Consider the following 5,662-nt stretch of genomic DNA (forward strand, 5'->3'; position numbering starts at 1 on the left):
GGGATGGAGAAGGGAATGCTGGAGTGAGAAATCGGAGGCTGCCTCAGTGGGAAGACTTAAGGCCACTTATTGCAGGGCTTCAACGAAGAGGGAAGTTTACATGAGCGATGAGAACCCAAGAAGTCGTGTCCCAAGGCTTCCAGTATGTTAGGTTTTAAAACGTTAGGCATTGTTGGTCAGAGAAATCTTATTAGAGAAGTTTTTTAGTAAATCATCTAACATATTCTGTTGCTTTCTGCTGACTTAGTGTTTCTCCTCCGAAAAGGTGGATTCAAGGCCAGGTCCTTCAGGATAGCTGCATCATTAGGATGGCTCCTTCTACCACTGATGTGAACGTTAGTCTTCTGCCTCAGTTGGCCTTTCACAAACCATTCCAAATTTGCTGGAAGAGAGAGCTTTAACACTGCCCAAAAGGCCAAGATACATAGTTTCCCAAGGTATTCTCACCCTGGGGTACTGTATGCAAGTGGAGCCTGGGTCTCTACCACCACCACCACCCCCAAAAAAATTCGGGGCCTTCCCCAACTTTCCCTTCCCTTCACAGAATTTTGTTTTCCCCAAACTAGTCACTGTATCCCTTCTCCCTTTGTATCTGATGAACCAACACGGATCCAATGAACCCACCCTTTTCAGGAATTCTGGAACCTGGAAATTGTGGACATTTGGATCTGAAACTTAGACCCCTTCAACTAGGGAACATTAAGGCCTGGCTATGATCTTCTTTGGGGTAGGGGGAAAAAATCAACAAATTACCCAAAGAAATAACAAAACAAATATCTGTATATATTATATATGTATAGTATATTATTTATATTATTACATAGTGTATATTGTGTTGTATGTAAATATTGTGTATGTTTTATGTTAAAAATTTCCTGATGTCGTGTTTGCTTTTGAGGTCCTTTAAGTGACCCTTGTCTCCAAGTTGTGGGGACTTACCCCTATAATCCAGGCTACTCAGGAGGTTGAGGCAGAAAGATCCCAATTGTGAGACCAACTTCATCAACTTAGACAGTGTCTCTAAATTTAAAAAGGACTGGGAATGTAGCTCAGTGAGAAAACAGCCCCTGGGTTCAATCCTCAGTACACAAACACAACATACTCAGTGACCCTTGTCCTTAGGTTGTTTGAGGTCAAGTAGGAAAAATATGTTATTTCTGTGGAATATATATATATATATATATATATATTTTTTTTTTTTTTTTGGTGCTGGGGACCAAACCCAGGACCTTGTGCATGCAAGGCAAGCATTTTACCAACTGAGCTATATCCCCAGCCCACAACAATTTTTTTTAATATTTATTTTTTAGGTATAGATGGACATAACACAATGCCTTTATTTTTATGTGGTACTGAGGATCTAACCTGGATCCCATCCATGCTAGGCGAGCATTCTACCACTGAGCCACAATCCCAGCCCCCCACAACATTTTATTTTATTTATTTATTTTTTCAGAGTAGAAATTAGAAGTTTATTAAAGGACAGCAGAAAAGACTTCTCCCAGAGGAAGAAGGGGACCCAAGAGGTGGAATCCCCCCCCACAACATTTTAATATAACCAAAATATAGGGTACCATCAGATTTCTAGAAATTTCATACAATTTGGGGATCACTTATATCAATAATATACCCATAAATATGTTAAAGGTCTAACATCATTTCTTATTTCCTTCCCATATTGTTTATCATTTAAAATAAGCCTAATTTGTTTTCCTTTTACAAGGTGAGAGACCCAACTTTTGAGGTTTTCCAGGGGCTCAACTGGAAAATCCTAGAAGTTAATTTAAGGTCAAGCAAGCCCCCTTGGCACATACCTACAATCCCAGCTACTATTGAGACTGGGCAGGAAGGTCGCCAGCCTAGGCAAATAGGGAGACCCTATTTTAAAAATAAAAATTTTTAAAAAGGACTGGAAATGTAGTTCAGTGGTAGATCACCCCTAGGTTCAATCTGTGGTACCAAAACAAACAACAACAACAAAAATAGTTCTTTGAATATGAAAAGACTCAAGTAATCAAAGACATAATTTTAAAAAAAAGGCACAAAATCCAAGAAATTATCTTGATAAGTCACAGAATCTTTGTCTCCTAGGCCAACTAAGTGGCCTTTCACTATTTTCTATTAAGAGCAGATCGGTACTCCAAGAAAACCTTGTTTTAACAAAGGACCAAATTCTAGTTTTGTATCAGTGTATGTTTGATATTAATGTCAATTTTTAGAAAAACTTAATTCCTTTCTAATTTTAGCCAGCTTGACCACACACAAATTTTTTTTTCCTACAAGTTTCATCTTCCCCAAACCTTTTACAACTTTCTTGCCCACTTAGTTTTTGTTCTATACATCTTATTTTGGAACAGCTAGTCTTTCCACTTTAGGACAAAAGGTATTCTTTTTTTCCCTTAATGAAAACATACTCATAGCTTTGCTTAACAAACATGTCTTACTTTTCTTCCAAAAATAGGAATTTTGTAATAATTCTGGTTTTAATTGCCATATTTTTTTAGATGTTGATGGACTTTTATTTTATTTATTTATTTTTATGTGGTCTGAGGATCAAACCCAGTGCCTCACACATGCTAGGAAAGTGCTCTACCACTGGGTCAAAACCCTAGCCCTTAATTGCTTTAAAATATTAATTAGAAGTTTTCTTTGTTCTTCTTTGATGTTGGGGATTGAACCCAGGATTACACTCTTGCTAAGCACATGCTCTACTACTGAGCTACACCCCTATCCCCTAGAATTTTTTTTACATTTTTAGTTGGACACAATACCTTTATTTATTTTTATGCAGGGCTGAAGATCGAACCCAGTGCCAGGCAAATGCTGTGCCACCACTAAGCTGAAACCCCAGCCCTAGAATTTTTAATTCTTAGTGACCTTAACTTCTAGTGAAAATCTAGGAAGTATACAATTTTTTTTTTTTTTTTAGAGAGAGAGGAGAGGGAGGGGGAGAGAGAGAGAGAGAGAGAATTTTTTAACGTTTATTGTTTAGTTTTCGGCAGACACAACATCTTTGTTTGTATGTGGTGCTGAGGATCGAACCCGGGGCCTTACACATGCCAGGCGAGCGCGCTACCGCTTGAGCCACATCCCCAGCCCCGGAAGTATACAATTTTGAACTGATTTATATCAGCATTTTGTAGAAGAGCACCATTTCATAATTTTTAGAAAGGTATTTCTTCATAAGACAATTTTTCATGTTTAATAAAAGACCCAAATACATTTAGATACTATATACCATATAAAAATAAGATGCACTTTAAATTTCCGTTTGGCAATTAATGTTTCAGTATTTTGAGTAGAAATGACTCAGATGTTTTTAATGAATATTAGTTTAACATAACATGGCTTTAAGATTTCAAGTTACTGAAAAAGACTTTTGAAACTGTGACAAATTCATTTATAAACTTTTATCCTGTCTACTTTTACCTAGTTACTCATCCCTAACAATTATGCTTAAATTGCTCATTAAACAAAACTAGCTGAAGACATTCAAGAAATGCCACCCCAAAACATGTTTCCTTGATATATTGATTACCAAAAGGAAAACAGGCAAGGCTTTCTCAATTCCCCTTATCTGTCCAAACAGATCCTTCAATAGGAAATCAGTTGTCATCAGTCCTCTTCCCAGGGTGTCCCAGCAATGAGGAGAAATCAACTTTTATCCCAGGAGAGGGGATTTCACCATACTCAGACCCTATCACCAACCATCCCCCAAGAATCATTTATACTGAGGATCTCTCTTCATCCTCTGACCATTATGTCTATTCCAGCAGGCAACTAAGTTAAATAAACAACCTTTGTTCTTTCTTTGACTGTCCTACCTGTTGATGGCCTTGGGTAGAGCCAAGATAAAAAGCCTAAGAGTGAAACCCACAGAGTTGGGTCATGTAATGCTCTCTCAGTGGACCTTGTTGCATGAACATTTTGAGTCACCCAATGTTAGCTACCCTGTGCCATGGTGACCTTATCCTTTCATGAGAGTATTATTACTATTATTATTTTGGTGGTGAGTGCTCTTACAGATCTGAAGTGCCAGAGGCCTGAACCATGGCTCACAAATCAAATTGTAGCTTTGACTCTTAAATCCCCTTGACGAACTTAGCCATGATTTTCCCCTAAGAAAATGAAACAAAGAGGATAGAACACAAAGTCCCTGAGGATTTCCAAAAGCCAGAGTTCACACTTTCTGCAGTAATTGCCATTTATTGCCAGTTTGTGCCTGACCCAGACACTAAGTGTCCTCTCTATTGAACCCATTCCTCTTTCTGTCTTGACTTCCACTCTTGCCAATAACTTGTCAGCAATTGCAAATACCAAAAGGTCATATACTGTCTCATGGCACAAACTAAACTTGGATTTGAAAATCACAAAGATTGGGGGACTCAAGGAAAAAGGGCAAAGTCTGACCTAACAGGCACTTAATTTACGACCCCTGGGGTTCCAAGAAGATAAGGGACTGCAAAAGGGGTCAGTGGCACCTCTCTGGTGTTCCTCAAGGGTTCTCAGGAATTTGCCAGAAGTACATTTCAGGTCCCTTTTTTGGTTTGCCAGAACTGTGAAGACAAAACAAATTGGGTTTAGAATCTTAATTGGCTTTTATTTGTGATTCTAGATTCAGTCAACACATCCTGGAATGAGTGTTCCCCACAAAATAAATTTTTTATAATAATTGTAATGAAGACCATGAATGTGACAAATACCAAAGATAGGTGAAAATTAAATGCTACTGGAGTTCAAAGCAGAAGGTAGATTTCAACCAGGGGAGAATGAGTTCCCAGCAAAAGAAGTGTGAATAAATGAGCAGAGATGAAGATGTGAGAGATGCTTTCAGGGGATGGGAGCAATCCCATTTCAGACTGTGAAGGAATAAATGGGCTGAGCAACTTCATGAGGAGGGGGAGGGGCGTGGAGGATCCATAGCTCCCCTGCCAACCCCCCACACCCGTCTGCTGCCTTTCTGATATATCCTTGCGCAGTAATGAGATGCCCAGATAGGTACCTTGAGCTGAGGGTAATAAAACTGATATGTATGGGGGCTGGAGATATAGCTCAGTTGGTAGAGTGCTTGTGTCCCATGCACTAAGGCCCTGGGTTCAATGCCCAGCCTCACAACAAACAAATTTGTCTGAGAAGGAGCTGGGTAGTTGTGTTTGTGGTTTTTGTAAACTACTGTCATTGCATATGCATATCAAAACATCATGTTTTACATCTTAAATATATAAAGTCTTTCTAGGTTTTTGCCAGACTTTGACTTGCATTCTCTGAGAGTGCTCTAAGAGGAACATATGAGCTCTTTCTTCTTCCTGGTGAGACCTCAGAAGACAATCTCAGAGACCATGAGTTGCAGAGGCTGTAGTGTACCTGCCAAGCAAGTGATGAAATAGCCTTCCATTTAGGGCAGGATGGGGCTCGGGAAAGGCGGGGGGCGGGGGGGGTCGCTTCCCTAGGGACAGGGGGACAGCGAAGCATAATTTCTGCCCTGAAAGCCTAGAGGACTTTTTTTTTTTTTATAATATTTATTTATTTATTTATTTATTTTTTGGCGGACACAACATCTTTTTTTTTTTTTTTTTTTTAAAAATTTATTTTTTTATTTGTTCTTTTTAGTTATACATGAAAGTAGAATGTATTTTGACATATTATACATACGTGGAATATA

Source organism: Marmota marmota, unplaced genomic scaffold, assembly GCF_001458135.2.
Source record: "Marmota marmota marmota unplaced genomic scaffold, marMar, whole genome shotgun sequence".
NCBI lineage: Eukaryota > Metazoa > Chordata > Mammalia > Rodentia > Sciuridae > Marmota > Marmota marmota.